Here is a 16,338-nt window from a genome sequence, read left to right as displayed (position 1 = left end):
CAGGCTGCACAGCAATAGACGAGGCTTCACGGCTGCCGAAGGCCGCCACTCACTGCTGCGCCGACCGCCCAAACAATTCCCCCCTCAGCCTCCTTCGTCCCGCGCTCGTTCGTCAATGGCCCAACCAGTTCGAGAGGGAACTACTGCTCCACTCGCTCCCCAAGGCTCGGAAAGAGGCCGTTCTAGCCGGGCGCTGCCTTTTATTGGCTTGCTCGGCATTCCCTTGTCACGTGACCGTCCCTCGCCACGTGACGTTGCCGATCGATCGGCAGTAGGAAGGAGGGCTGATGCTCAGTCCTCCCCTGCCGCAACGGCACCCCAAGGTGAGTCTTGGGGCGCTTTTTCTGATTAAAACACCAAGGGAGAGGACCTTTTTCAACCATAAGATAGTTACTGCAATGCTAACCTTGAGTTCTGCAACTACCAATTAAACTTCAGTTATGCATTCTTCTGTGGCTAATTTTTGTGGATTACCAGTTGATCAAAATGTCTTGCATCATCCAGCCTGTGTGGGGAGTTTGCATTGGAATGGAAATATCCTTGAGATTCTAACTAATTACACAGTTCATAATTGGTTGCTGACATGAGTTTCTAGTTGTTCTCTGTTCTTCATGTAGGAGCAGATGCTGTCTGTGAAGTCATTTCGATGATCTTGGCCTCTGAGATACTAGAAATTGCTGGGGTGCATATTCAGAGGTCTGCAAATGTTGGCTTCCTTTACTAGCAAGCCATTATTTGTGGTTTCACCCAACCACACTTCATGAGTTTTCTAGCAGCTTGAGAAAGAATCAGGTTTGTATTCCACTGGCACTACTGTTTACATAATGTTTTAAAGATTGTGATAGAGTTTTGTTTGTAAAAATGAGAAACAAAATTTCAAAGTATGCTCATATGTGGATATTAGGATGAATGGATTAATTTATGTGTTTACTTCATCAATCCACCATGATTAGTATTGATGTAATTGAGTTGTAATTTTACCTTGCTGGCAGATTTTTTTTTCCTTTTCGGAATCTACTCTATGTTTTCTTGTTTAAGGTACTGAACACTCATTCATGCAACTTAAAAGTCCATTCTTGTAAGTGGCCTGTACATGCACAGAGTGTGTTAGAATGCAAAGGAGAAATCATGTTTTTGAAAGTTCCCTGACACAACATTTAAAAATAGTATTGTAGGCTGTATTAAAAACCTTATCTCCAGTGTGTGTGTGTGTGTGTGTGTGTTATAGAGAGCTTTTGTGGACAGCATTCAAGCAGGGGCATATATGCCATGGGGACATGGGGAGTCAGCCTGCTGCCAGGCACCAAGCCACTCTGACCCCCCATCCCCCGCAGATTTTGGTCAACAATGGATGTGTGCAAAAAATCTCAGATCTCATTTTTTGTGTGTTTTTTGTATTGTTTAGTGGTTTTTCGTTTTTTTGCCAGCAGGGCTTTTAGTTTTTGTATTAGCTTACACTAAAATCCAGGGATTTTTCAGGCGACTCTTCTGATGATTTGGTGAGGTTTGGTTCAGGGGGCCCAAAGTTATGGACTTGCAAATGGGGTGCCCCATCCCCCCATTGTTTCCAATGGAAGCTTTAATAGGAGATGGGTTACACCTTTAGTGGAGGTTCAAGGGCCTCGTCTCCTGGACCAAACTTCACCTGTCCTGAAGGGTACCATCAGCAGTGTTCCCAAAAGGCACCCTCTTTGGCCTTCTGTTAGCTTTGCACCTGCACCCCTCTCCAGTCCCCTGTTCTCTCTAGATTCTCCTTTTAAACCCAATTCTCTTTGGTGTGGGATTTCTAAAGAGCATATGAGGTCCCCTGGGGCTTAAACATTGAAAGTGATGTTGTTTCAGAGTGGGGAAGACTTCAATTCCCAAAACAGCATCACTTAACAATGTTGTTTTAACTGAAAATTTTGCAGATTCTCCCTTTAAGGTGGATTTAAAAGGAGAATCTGGGCTCCCTAGTTTAAAGACCATTGAAAGTGATGCTGCTTGGGGGGGGGGGATTCCACTGGAGGTGTTTTGTAGGAGGTGATGCTGACATTTGTTTGGTAAATGTTTTGCTGGGGTGATTTGTAAGAGATTTACATGCTTAATACCCACTTGCACTGGCTTGGAGCTGTTTCTTAGGCTAACAACCTACCTCATAGGGTTGGTGTGAGGACAAAATTAGTTAAGAGAGTTGATGGAGAGAGAGCCATGTATGCTTTGCTGGGGGTGGGAGGTGTTTTGTGAGCTGGTGCAAAAAATTATTATTTGGTCATGGTGGGGAAGTGTGGCCACCCATACTGGGGGGTGTGGGGCAGGGCGCCAAACTCAGGTTTTGTCTCCGGGCTCCAGTTTGCCTAGATACGCCTCTGTATTCAAGAATACAATCATACTATGGAAAAAAGTAGATGGTTCAGAATCTTACTTCATTCTGTATAATTGACTCCCACAGGGGCATTAAACAGCATTAAAATCTCATTTTGTGGAAGTAATTTTTTAAATACTTTTGTGATTTTCTTCCAGTGAATGCATAAGCGACTATAACTATGTGATGACTTCTTTCCATTATGCCAAGTTCATTGAAACATAAATAGAAAGTAACAGACCTCAAAAGTCCCTGGTTAAGTTTGAACTCTTTCCCAGATTGGGCAAGTGCCTTTGAACTGAGGTCATTTTTTCTATGCATTTTAATCTCCATATTCTCAAAATTAAATAAATGCTCTTGCTGAATGTGGAATAAGTGATGTCACAGACTTAATTTTCATGACATGAAAGATGTTTGCAATTTGCTGGATCAACACTTCTATTAAGGAAAATGGTTAATTAGTTAAAACAGATTATGCTAAGAATATGGTTAAATTAAGAACTTAAACTTCTTTTAAATCCTGAGGTACAAAGCCTTAACCAAACCCCGCATTAAGAAAACATATGCTAATTACACCAGTTGAAACTTGTTTGTTAATGTTTATTTTTAATTGCTTCTTCAAAATGATTCCTTTAAAGGCTACTACAAAATACTTTGGGGGTGTTTCAAATATAAATTAAGTTGTGCAGCAAAATGTCACTTCAGTTTCCTTCAGTTCTGGCTTTACTACTTCCTTTGTCACAAATCTGGCAATGTAATGTGAGATGACTATATCTTCTTGAGTTTAAAGTTGTGGGGTGGGAAAAGGAAGGAGACTGTAAGCTGCTTTGAGACTCCTTACAGGTAGAGAAAAGTTGGGTATAAAAACCAACTCTTCTTCTTCCTTACAGGCTGGCATAAAACCCCCTAAATGGCTTAGGCTCAAAACTATAAAGGACTTTTGTCTCTTGCATATGTCCCCCGATATACCTTCTCTCATATATTTATCTGTTAGAGATAGCGTCTTTTCTAACATGGCCTCCCTTGGAGAATGCCTCTCACAAGGAATTATGTATGCCTGTCATCTTGATTCCACGCCAGATTAAAACAATATTGGGTAAATCATAATTTTGTTTAATTTGGAATTATGATAAACTGCTTTCTTGTTGATCTGTAATGTTTTCATTGATATTGTAAGCCACCATGGATATTTTATTTTGAGTGGAAAGGTAGGGTATATATATATATATCTGAGAAAGTTACATAGCTGTAGTGCTCCCAAATCTTTCTTAACAAGGACAGATAGTTTTAAAAGTGCAACTGAATGAACATTTGTTACATCTAAAAATCTGAATTAGGTCATGTTTGAATAATACCATGTTTCTCCGAAAATAAGACAGGGTCTTATATTAATTTTTGCTGCAAAAGATGCATTCGGGCTTATTTTCAGTGGATCTTATTTTTTGCGCCTCAGGGGTGTAGCACCCAGGGTGTGGGAGTGTTCTGGGGGCGTGGTGTTCCAGGGGTGGGCAGGGACGTGGCAGTGGCACAGGGCGGGAGCTGTGCTGGGGAATCTGTAACTAGGACTTATATTAGGAGTAGGACTTATATTTCAAGCATCCTCCAAAAATATTGAAAAATCATGCTAGGGCTTATTTTCGAGGTAGGTCTTATTTTCAGGGAAACATGGGTAAATCTAAAATCTGAAGCTGCATTATTACTAAATGAAGACATAGTACCTGAGCTTCAGAAAAATTACATGCTTTGTGTGGCCCCTTCCTTCCTTCCTTCCTTCCTTCCTTCCTTCCTTCCTTCCTTCCTTCCTTCCTTCCTTCCTTCCTTCCTTCCTTCCTTCCTTCCTTCCTTCCTTCCTTCCTTCCTTCCTTCCTTCCTTCCTTCCTTCCTTCCTTCCTTCCTTCCTTCCTTCCTTCCTGCCTGCCTGCCTGCCTGCCTGCCTGCCTGCCTGCCTGCCTGCCTGCCTGCCTGCCTGCCTGCCTGATGGGACTTCCAAGGAAAGAGATGTTCTAGGGTGGTTCACCATTGTCAACTTCCATGTCATGACACAGGTATTTCTTGGAGGTCTCCCATACAGATACTTGCCAGGGTTGATCTTGCTTCGTTTCTGTGATCTGATGAGATCAGGCTACCTTAGGCTATCCAGATCAGGGCTTGCTTTGTATATACCAGTATTCAACTGGAGCTTTCTTGATCAAATATTTACAATTTGGAAGGCATGTAGGTATCTCTAAATAGTTGTGCAATCTTCCAACTAGGCCAAGATCCCCAGATGTGTGTGTATGTCTTCTACACTTCATCCAGATTTGTTGTGAGAGTTACTGTTGTAGTATGTTCATTTTGTAATTTATTAAGGTGGATTTGTATGTCCTCCATTAAAAAGCTGATTCAGTTCAGTTTTATTAAGATCAATGCATTTATTCCGGCAGTAGATGGTATTCTAGTGGAATTGTTCATGTTTGTTCCCATCCCATCAGGATTCCAAAATCTAATCCCTTTTATTTCTTTATTAAATTCATTCTATTTTTGCAAAGCAAGTGGTCAGAGTTCTGTTAAAATAAGAAATCAGAAGACTGGAGAAATATAAAAAGTGTAAAGATTAAGGTTAACAGTTTTTGCCCAGAAAGGTGCAGAGCTGACAGTTGGAATTGTTCTTAGATATTTTTAATGAACTTAAACTGGAATAGTTTTGATTAGAAAAGGCATCAAGCTGTTGCAAATTAGTTCTTCTTCCCTGGATTGTTCAGGTGCAGATGGTACAACTTTACGCTTACGGAGTACAGCTGAGAATAATTTTAAAAATCACTCTTTCATGGAGCAGCTGTTGCTCTAAGCCTCCTTTCATAGTCATTCTCGCTCTTATGAGGTCTTGTCAATATGGTCTAATCATTTCAAAGGAATACAGTATTCTTTGAAAGAAAGATGCAAAGAGGTGAGGAGGTATTGGACTAATTTAGTGTCCATGAATGCAGTGGCTGAAATAAGAGATGAGTGGTTTCTTAAAAAAACCAACTAAATAACATTGAATTACTTTTATTAATTTACAATAGATATCATGGTAGTGAAACTTGAAACATTTACTTCATTTAGACCACACTTTCATCCCAGTAGAGACCTGAAGTGGCTTACAACATTCCTCTGCTCCATTTGTATTCAAAATGGAGGCTTTTTCCTTCAGGCTACTCCTTGCTCTGGAAATTCGAAGTATTGAGTGTGTTGGCCTGGTTTGGGACTCTGAGGAGAGTTTGGCTATGTGGTCAGTGTATAGTCCACCTAACACACCAGCAGATACCCTGTCCAGACTGCTGGTCTCTGGCTTGGCCTTGGAGTTCCCCTTACTTTGGGGGCTTCAATGCCCCTGCTGATGACACAACTCCAGACAAGCCTTGGATCTAGTGTCATCCATGGTCACACTAAGATTCTCCCAATTTATTTCAAGCCCCACACACCAAGTAGGCCACACCCTGGATTTAATTTTGGGGGGAATGTTGGAAGTGGGTCTGATTTCTACAATTCAAGTGCCATGGTCAGACCACCATGCCCTGAAGGCCCATCTAGATATATTGTGCTTTCCTCATATAGGCACCAAGCTGATGTATGCTTACCTGTGGAGTCTTGTAGATATTATTTAACGTCTGATATTATTTAACGTCTATATGCATCCTCTTGCTAGGTTGATCTAGAAGTTTGGGCTGGGTTGTGATCAATATGCTGATGATATCCAACTATATCTGTTGATGGACAGTTATCTGGATGCTGCCCCAGATGTGTTGGCCAACTGCCTGAGGACAATGGTGGAATGGTTGAAAGGGAACTGACTGAAGCTAAATCCAGCAAAGATGGAGTTCCTATTACTGGGGCGGGCAGGTGAGGGATGCTGATTGCTGACTCTTGATGGAGTCCATCTGATGGCTACATTGATCATAAAATCTGGGTGTGTGCCTTGATCCCCTTTTGATAACAAGAGCTCGGTTATGCTTGTGGCTCGCCTGGCATTTTACGATCTCAGTCATGTGGGACAATTGACACCCTACTTGTCCCTGACCAACCTAGCCCTAATGGTCCATGCAACAGCCACCTCTAGACTAGACTACTGCAACTCACTCTACGCAGGGCTTCCTTGAGCCTGTTCCAGAAACTCCAGCTGGTTCAGAATGCAGCTGCAAGGCTCTTTACAGGGACCTTGTGGCAGGCACATGTTCAACTGGTGCTCTGTCAGCTGCATTGGCTCTGAGTGGAGTACCGAATCAGGTTCAAGGTTTTGGTGTTTACCTTTAAAGTTCAAAACTTTCTTCAGCCAGAAGCAGATATTTCGTTATGCAACATATATCACATAAAACTCATGGACAAAATTTCGATGATAAAACAGAGAGAGCCTAAAAACTACAAATGTTCAAATCCTCATACAGAGGTGGTTATTGTTTTGAGTGTATTTTAATATTGAATATTAATAATTTTCAGTAAAAATGACTGATTTATACTTTATGCTGCAAAAATATTTACCAGGTAAAATGTACTAAAAAGAACATATTAATTTTTTCAAAGAATTATGATTGTTGTAGTTAATAATAATAATCTTTTTAAAAGGAAGAATATTGAAAGCAGGCAACATACTGGTTAACAAGATGGTCTGAAGGATATTCTACATTAAGAGTGAATTTGGTTGTTTTTTTCTGTTTTGCTTTCTAGTTTTCTTTGTAATAGAATATTTTGTGCACTTTTTTGATGTTTAGTGGAATGGAAATGTTTAAGTAGTTAACTGAAATGAATAAAACTGAAAGTTGTTTAGAAGGTTTAAAAAATAATTTTATTGCTCATTGATGTTACAGTGAAGCATTACATCAGTCACATTATAGTAATGCAATAAACCAGACTCTGCCAATTGCAGTTTTATATGTTGGATTTGGCTACTCATGAGAAAATTTATTTCTTTCCGACAGGCTACATTACTACTTTTGATTTGAAAGTTAGCCAAGCTGAATATGTGGTTCTGATCATTCCACTGGGAAATGCACCATGAAGTGTGAGGTCAGACTGCAACTGTACTGCTGTGTAGGCGTCTTCAATTGCAGAAGTCATCAAACCTCTCATTTTTAACCAGGTACTAGAATATATTTCATATTTTGCCCTGTTTGCCAGGCAGTTTCATGCATACGTTGGAGTTTTCAGGAGAGACCAGTGTTTGCTCAGATTATGTTTTAAACATGTTGAAAGAGATGCCAAGTTCCCAACTTAGCAATTCATTCAGCTGGACAGTTGAGGATAGGAAGATGGTGGTATAAAACCACAATGATACTCCTGAGTGGGCAGTGTTTTAAAACAACTGCTGGAATATTCACATGTATCAAATAATTACCAGGTTTGTTTTCCAAGTAAGTACATTGGAGGATTTTCAGACTGAAATGATATCATACTTCAATTAGAGGAAGGTTAAATTATATAGGGAACTTGCTTACTTTGTAAATCTGTAGGAGTCATACAAAGCTCTTCCAATATGTTGCTGGCTGCATTCACTGATGGATTAGAAGCTTTACACATCCCGTGCAGTTGCATCACATCATTGGGACACCAAGGAATAGTGAAGCATTTAACTATAGAATGGAAAACTATCAAAACTAGCAGAATCAAATAAGAACAGTTAAAATTCAACTATATCATCTGGTTTAGTGGAATAATTGAGGTAAAGAAAGCTAGGCAACTTAGCAGTTAGGGCAACTAGTAGTAAAATTAATTGTTAATATTAGAACTAGAACAAGCGTTAGTAAAATAAATGGTGATAAAGCTGGAAACATCTCCTTTGATTTTTCCCCCTTTTTCTTCTGAAATTAGTAAATACTAGCATATAGAATAAAGTTGGGAATTATTAGTCAACAAGACTTAAATATTTAGTAGAACACCGTCATGAAGAAAAATAACTGGAGAAGAAGAACCACTAGAAACCATACCTGTCTTTTGATTGGGGGGGAGGGGGACCTCTTAAAACCATGGGAATATTGGAAAATTAAATAATAGCCTGTTAATAAAGAAGGTGAACTAAATAAACATGTAGTGATATGGCAAATATGAGATAATTGTTACTTTACTGACGTTTAAATAAAACAGTGTCCTAAATGTGGTAGCTGCAGCTAACTATGAAATGGGGATTTAGAGAAGGAAATATGTATGGAAGAGGAATTAAAATTATCCATGACAGTCGACGGTAATTAAAATTTATTAGAAGAACTTTGCAAGGTGATATTAGACTTCTTGGAAGAATAAAAATACTAGTGGTGAAACACTCTTATCACATTATTGATATTGTATCAGTGTGATCTGAATATTGAACTCATAAGAAACTATCTGATGTTGGATTGCATTTGCATTATTTTTTGTTGGATGGTTGCTCACTTATGAGAAATACATAAATTACATTGTTCTAAAAAAATTCCACTGGGATAGCTGTATTAAGCTGTTGCAGAACCTTATGGAACAGGACTTCATTGCTTTACCAATGGCCAATTATGCACAAGGTATCTGCTGCATGGTGGGGGTTCGGAGTTCCTAGCTTCATGGGTAAGGTTTCTTTGCACAGACTCTGCCTCCTGGAGCCCCACTTTCATTTCTCATCTCTTGTCCATGGTATGTGATACCACTGTGGAAAATAATCCTTTAAATTTTACAAAGTTGCTAGAGCAGGTAGATTTTGCTTGCATGCCTTTAAATTTGTGACATTCTCCTCTCCTCTCATGACCAGTCTTCCCACTCCCTCACACTGTTGTCCACGCCCTCCCCCTCTCACCCCCTTTCATGTTGCTGGCTCCTTTCTGCTTTTCTAAATGCTCATGTTGATATATCAGTATGTCACTATGATAACAGAGTTGACTTTTGCAAGGAACAATACAAGCAAGGTATCTTTTTGGTTCCACCCCCCTCCCCTGCTCTTCTTCTGCCCTCTCTGCTTGGAAGAGATTTTTAAAACTTTATTTCAAATAAGACTCTATTTTAAAACAAGCCTTTCTCTTCTCTTGCGGCAGCAACACAAGAAGAGAGAAAGAAAGAGAGTGTGTATGTATATAGGGGAAAGAAGGGGGAGAGAATATCAGTTCTAGTCTTAAGATTTCTGGGTGTGATGAGATCTGTGCATTTAAGGATGAGCGAAGGTAAAAGAGTCGAGAGAAGCAGAAATCAGCAGACAAACTGAACTGCAGGCTGTGGGCTGCCTCCTTGTATGTAAACAGAAAACTTTGAGGAGACCCCACTACAAACTCACTGCACAGTGAAGAGCCCTGAGGTAATCATTCCATGTATATTGGGCCAATGGATGTTAAAGGCACAAAGCAAGGGAAGGAGCTTGTATTTCACTTGTAAATAGAGTATAGCATCTAAATTGCTCTGTTTTGAAAGAAAACAGGACCTACTGGCAACTTTCCAACCATCCATGCATGAAGTATAGAATTTTCCCACTTTCCTCTTTGTCCCTGCAACTTTTTTTGGCCCCTAGAAAAATCATTTTCCTGGAGGTGGAGGACATCTTGCTGGGTGTTTCTAGCCTTTGCTCAGGGAGGCAGTAAAAAGGATTCATCACTTCCTGTAGATGCTCTGGACTCCATTTTGCCAATATTTTTCCTGCCTCTACAGGAAGTGCATGGATTCTTCGACTCCTCTCTTTCCTGTTTGTCTCCTTCTATCTGTATTCCCCTCCCCCCCCACCCCCCAACATAGACTAGGATAGATCTTAGCCTGCGGGAGGTTTATTTTAAAGTAAGCAGCCTTCCTGCCAAAACGCTGAGGCACAATGGCCTGTAGGCAATTCTCCCCAATCAGGGAAATCTTCACGATCTTGGCTGCGGAGGCAACGAGAACTGTGATCATGAGCAAGGTCCTTTCCACCCAGCTGGCGGGCAACGAGGACCCGGGTCAGGGCTCTTCCAGCAGTCTGCTGGATGAACCCTCACAGCAACAGCCGACGGGGCACCCAGGAGTGTTTCCTGCCAAGAAAAAGGACAAGCGCAAACTGGCGGACGCTCCCGGGACCACCGGCGGAGGCAGCAAAAAGAAGAAAAAGACCCTCGTGATCTGATCTGCCCATTCTAGCCCAGCTGGACCCCCCGCGGACGAACAGGAGTCAGATAGGAACGCCGGTGCTTCCACTCAGGCAATAGCGCTCCAAAAGCGAGGGGGAGAGGGAAACCGCCGGGCTGGTGGGCTTCCAAAATGGCCCCAACCACTTTGACTGGAGCTCCGTTTCTCCAGCTGATTTTGTTGAGTTCATTAACCACGCCATTGCTCAGCAAATGGAGAAATTTCAGCAGGGTAGGGAGGCCAGGGCTACTGGCCATCCTCCTCTCGGGTCCTCATCCCATCACACCCTTGAGGGTTACAGTGGCTATTCAAGGCGACCCTCTCAACCCCCCACTGCCTTCCCAACTGTGAAAGGAGACAGCAAGGAGGAAGAGGAGTTCCCAGACGGGGACCATTTTTCTGACAACTAGGACTTCAGCTGCCCTCTTCAGACCACTCTTACAGATGCTTCAGGCAGGAAGATCTCTCCTTCCTAATTAATAAAATGGTCTCAGCCCTAGAGTTAAAGGACCCAGTGGATGTTCAAGCTGCCTCCACCTCCTCTGGTCTACAGTCTGCCCCCATCAAGGGTTACCCCAAAGCAAGCAAGGATTTCTTTCCACAAGAGGAGGTCTCCCTTCCAGCCTTCCCCCTTCCTGAATACTTTATCAGGAAGATAAAAAGGAGTGGGAAAATCCAGCATTACACAGGTCTGTTTTCAGCTGCCAAAAAGTTATATGTAGTCCCGGAATTTGTGGACAAGATGTTACAGACACCACTGGTGGGCGCTTTCAAAGCGACCCTCCCAAAATGAAAAAGGAATGACTTAGATGTCCAAGTGCATGGAAGGGTCCTCAGGGATGGACTCACATTAAGATGATCTCAAGCTTGTTCCAAAACGGCTCCTATCGTACTCATTAGCTCTTGCTATGAAAGCTGTAGCACCTTGCACTCCACGGGTGTTTTCAAGGAAGCCGATTCTGGATTGTCGGAGTTCACTATGTATATTAGATCTCACTCCCTACAGCCTTGAGGAGATGGCCATTAAAGAGGGACTTGAATGCATTACAATAGGTGCATAATTCATAGCAGACTCTACCCTTATCCTCATGATCTATGGCTTTGGCAGTCATAGCCAGACGCAACACCTGGCCAGCAGATACCCAGTCAAAATACCTGGCCAGCAGATACCCAGTTATTCGATAAAGACCTTGACCAACTCTTAATTGAAACCAAAAATAAAAAGAAGGCCCTCCCATGCGTGGTCAGAGAAGAGGGGAATAGACAATGGCCCCGGAGCTCCTTTCGTCCCCAAAGGTATTTCCCCAGACAATCCAGGGAAGGAAAGGGCAACCACTGGCAACCCAGGGGTTCCTTTCGGAAGTGAGGTGGCTTCAGAGGCGGTTTTCACTCCCAAGGCAGATTCGATAAATATATCAGACAGAACACCCCTCCTCATACGTGACTCATCCCACCTTCCCTTCAGCGGATGCCTCCTCCACTTTTGGGACAACTGGGAGGGGGAACATATCGACTTATGGTCCAAGCAGGTGGTAACTCAGGGATACCCAATCGAGTTCATGCAACTGCCCCCCATGCTTTCTTCCATTTCCACTCAGCTCCAGAGATCCTCACAAGGCCTCCCGGACGGTGGCAGCAATCCGCCACCTGCTCTCCATCAGTGCCATAGAAAAGGTTCCATTGGAAGAAAGATTTGCCAGCCACTATGGCCTCACGATTTCCTTCAACAGTCCTCAAAGAACAGGAGACTTCTCGGAGGGCGATCTTTGAATCTGGGCGGGCGGTAAAACAAACATCATCAAACTGCCATGGAGGTTCAGAAATTTGGAATCGCCTTACTTAATTCATTATGGAAGTATGCTACCTTCTGGGAGACTTTCTGGTATCTCTGGATCTTACATGCCTGCATGTCCCAATCCTACCCAGTCACAGATTTTCTATGGGAAAAGACCATTATCAGTTCCGGGCCCTACCATTTGGCTACAGCTATCAGAGTCTTTTCCAAACTGCTGTTAGTCTTGGTGGCCCTCCTCGGTCAACAGGGGATACTTGTATATCTCCAACTGGACAATATACTCATCTGGTCCAGCTCGAGGGAAACAGCTTTCCAGGACCTGGCGAGGGCTGTGCAAGTATTGTAGGACCATGGCTTTCTGGTCAACAAGGCCAAGAGTACTCTGATCCCATGTCAGATAATGCAACATCTAGGGGACATCATGGACACCATAAGAAACACCCTGTTCCTCACACAGGACAGAATACAGAAGATTCTGGGGATGGTGTCAACAGTCATGTGGGCCAGGACCTCCTCACTACTGTTTCTGAGCAAACTCATGGGAGTTCTCATGGCATCCATCGACCTTCTGCAATGGGTCAGATTCCATGCCAGCCACTTCAACAGTTTCTCCGGCCCTACCAGGGGAATAGAAAAAATGGACCACACTGTCGCCGTTCCCCCATCGCTCAAGCAGAGTCTCAAATGGTGGATACTGCCAAAGAATCTTGCCCGAGGCAAGGTGGCAGCCCTCGCTACAGTTTGGCCACCCTTCCAAGGACTATCAATCACACAACACCTGGATGTGGTTCAATTCCTAAAAGAGGTCCAACAAAACCAACCACCACAAACACACAGGTTTCCTTCTTGGAGACTTCACAACATCCTGACAGCACTGATGAAGTTCCCTTTTGAACCTGTACAGTCTATTAACCTTTGGTGGCTGTGCATGAAGGTGTTCTTCTTTGTGGCTGTCAGGTCAGCCAGAAGAGTATCAGAATTCAGAGCATTGTCAGTTAACCCTAACTTGTGCATATTCCATAAAGACAGGGTCATCTTAAGAATGGACCCCACCTACAAGCTAAAAGCCAGCTCCTCCTTTCATCTGCAATAGGAGATAGTGCTTCCCACCTTTTGTCCGCAACCCAAGCATCCAAAAGAAAAAAAAACTGGTATAACTTGGATGCTAGACAGGCTCTCAAAGCCTTTATCATCCTAATGGACACTATTCGACAAATTGAAAGCCTCTTCATCAATACATCGCCCCCTAACATGGAACACCAAATGTATTATTGGCATGTATTATTGTAACCCACAAGCCAGAATCATAGCTCATTCTGTTTGTTTAGTCACCTCAAATGCAGCATTTAGGCAAAATGTATCCGAACAAATCTGCAAAGTGGCAATCTGGTCATCCCCATCTTCCTTCGTCAGGCACTACAAATTACATGTCTGGGGGGCCGCTGAGACTGCCTTCGGTTGCTCAGTTTTAGAGCACATCCTGGAAATATAATTATAGCCCACCCTACCCTTGGGACACTGCTCTGGGAGTACCCAGCAAGATGTCCTCTGCCTCCAGAAGAACGGTCCATTGGATACTTACAGTGAAGGGGCCTCCTCCTGGTAGGCAGGAGGACATCTTGACCCTCCCTTGGCATCATTACCTTTTCCAGCATGTGCCTTCTCTTTTCAAACCACTTCCTGTTATATTTTATACATTAGAGTTGTTCAGGCCATTCTGGTTACTGTTATGGTTACTGTTCAAATATACCGTACTTGATACTTCTGTCTTTCACTGCTGAGTCAGGAGTATACTGGCAAAATGGAGTCCAGAGCATCTACAGGAAGCGATGAATTCTTTTTCCTGCCTCCCTGAGCAAAGGCTAGAAACACCCAGCAAGATGTCCTCCTGCCTACCAGGAGAAGGCCCCTTCACTGTAAGTATCCAATGGACTGTTCTCATAAAGAAGCATGTATATCTGGAGGGTAGAATGAAGAGGGACAGGAGGGTGAAACCACTCCCTTTCGGCAAACATTGTTCCTCTGAGTTAAGGAGACATTTTGATTCTTCTCACTACAGACCTCTGGTGGACGCACCTATTCCTGTATGCAGACTTTGTGATTTGTCTGGAGGACAGGGGCTAGAAATGGTTACAGGAACAAAGGAAAACTCCTGTGCCTTCCATGTGTGGGTGGTTGAATATGGGACACTGTATCCTAAGTCATGGGAATAGAAAGGTTAATCATTAGTTATATTTTACAGGATAGGAAAGGGAATATCAGAAATGTGGAAGTATTGGTTTCAGAGGGTAGCCGTATTGGTCTGCAGTAGAACAGCTAGATTTAAGTCCTGTAGCACCTTAAAGACCAAGGTTTTATGGGTATAAGCTTTCAAGAGTCAAAGCTCCCTTCAGAGATATACTGGGAGCTTTTTTTTTTTTCTTGCGAGAAACAAAATGAGGATTTTTACATTGGATGGATTTGATTTGCTGGATGTACTTTTTCATTTTATATTCAAGAAATGCTCTAGAATTATTTGGGAATATCTGTGCATTATGTTTTCTATATCGTTTAGTGTAACTTTGATTCCATATGAATTTTGGTTTGGAAATAATTTAGTGTAAAATGTGGTTTGAGTGTATTTGGAGAAAAATGCATCTGTTTTGGGAAGTAACTTTCTATTTTTAACAAAGAATGTTTAAAATTAACTGAAAAATATGTCACCCGTTACCTGGAGACAGAAAATGTTTTGGCCTTGCTGTGGCAACCAGAAAATGTGAATGTGCAATAAACCAATCACTTGGAGTTCTGCCACCAAATAGATGCGAAATTACAAGTGCTGCGGCAGAGCAGTATCTCTCAAAATGTCCGGCCTCCAGTTCTTCCCCATGCTGCTGAATGACCTTTTCTTACATGTGGAAAACTACTTTAGAATAAAGCTTTTATACATTAATTTAGAAGCTTTGCAAACTTGTGCTTACCATGGGAAAAGAGTTGTTAACTGCTAAAAAAATTTATGTACATAACTAATACAATTGAGTTGACTGCTTGTAGGTTAACGTTAGGTTTTTGTACTGAAGATAGTGGTGGCAGGAATAGGTTGAATTAATAATTTTAATTAATATGCAGGTTATGTCTTGCCGTTCGAGGTGGAAATAATACTTCAGATTCCTTGGTGGCAGCTTAATTATTTGGTGAGTAAATAATTGGATTTTTAGTCATACTTACTAGAATGAGATTTGTGGGATATTGAAGATTCTGGGATATCAAGGCTTCTAATTCAAGAAAAAGAGGGGTGAAGATAATATGCATTTCATTGTATCAACTGTCTAAACTTAGGGGTGTTGAACTCATTTTTTTACGAGGGCTAGATGTGACATAAAAGTGACTTGGTCAGACCAGACCAGGCCTGGTTGGGGTGGAGTGACTGCCTTGGCTGGTGAGTCCTTAGCAGACTTGCCAGCCCAGATCAGCATGGGGCGGCAGCAGTGGTGGATGTCTTAGCTATTGAGATTTCTGCAGGCTTGCTAGTCCAGAACAGCACTGGAGGAGGTGGTTGGCACTTGTGATGCGGTGGGGGTGCTGCCTCAGCTGGAGCCTATAGCTGGCTCACTAGTCGAGATCAACACTGGGGGTGGCTCAACCGAACAGATCGGGAGCAGGGGTGGAGTGGAGTGGCTGCCTGAACCAGTGAGCCCTGAGCAGGCTCATCAGACCAGATGGGGAAGGGTGCGGGGTGTTGTCTCAGCTTGCTTATGGGTCGGATAAGCCCTCTCAAGGGGCTGGATCCAACTCCCGGGCTGCATGTTTGACAGCCCTGGTCTAAGTAATTGTCTGGTGTATTTATGGATCATTTTGACCCAGTTATGATGTTGGATATAAAAAGGATCCTGGAATTTGTGAAAGCTAACACTTGTGCTTTGGAACCATGTCCATCCTGCTTACTGCAATCATATAAGTAATTGATGTCTATTGTAAGTCAATCAGTGTCATCAGTGCATTTTTCTGTGGCTACTCAGAAATGGTCATCCATTCCATCCCTGTAGAAAAGTAATGTGGTCAATTATCATTCTGGCTTTAATCTGCTCTTTCAGGTAAGGTGACTAAAAGAGCAGTGGCAGGCTGACTCCAGCCCTTATTGGATAATTCACGTGCTCTGAACCTT

The 16,338-nt window shown here is 42.5% G+C and overlaps 1 protein-coding gene across 4 annotated transcripts in view; it reads left to right on the top strand.

The window, feature by feature from the left end:
* The first annotated feature begins 238 nt into the window (after positions 1 to 238).
* LCLAT1 (lysocardiolipin acyltransferase 1) overlaps positions 239 to 16,338 on the top strand; it is a 98,193-nt gene continuing 82,093 nt past the window's right edge. The window contains exons 1-4 of one of the 4 annotated variants that reach the window (XM_048509734.1): positions 260 to 323; positions 618 to 792; positions 7,279 to 7,439; positions 15,303 to 15,367. The gene's annotated coding sequence lies outside the window, so the exon portion shown is untranslated. Of the gene's footprint in view, positions 324 to 617; positions 793 to 7,278; positions 7,440 to 15,302; positions 15,368 to 16,338 lie in introns of all 4 variants that reach the window. The other 3 variants (XM_048509825.1, XM_048509903.1, XM_048509985.1) reach the window with 3 other exon arrangements.

The sequence above is a fragment of the Sphaerodactylus townsendi genome, linkage group LG01 (genome assembly GCF_021028975.2).
Source record: "Sphaerodactylus townsendi isolate TG3544 linkage group LG01, MPM_Stown_v2.3, whole genome shotgun sequence".
Classification (NCBI taxonomy): domain Eukaryota; kingdom Metazoa; phylum Chordata; class Lepidosauria; order Squamata; family Sphaerodactylidae; genus Sphaerodactylus; species Sphaerodactylus townsendi.
Note: the sequence above shows the minus strand (reverse complement) of the source record. Positions and strands in the feature narration are given on the sequence as shown.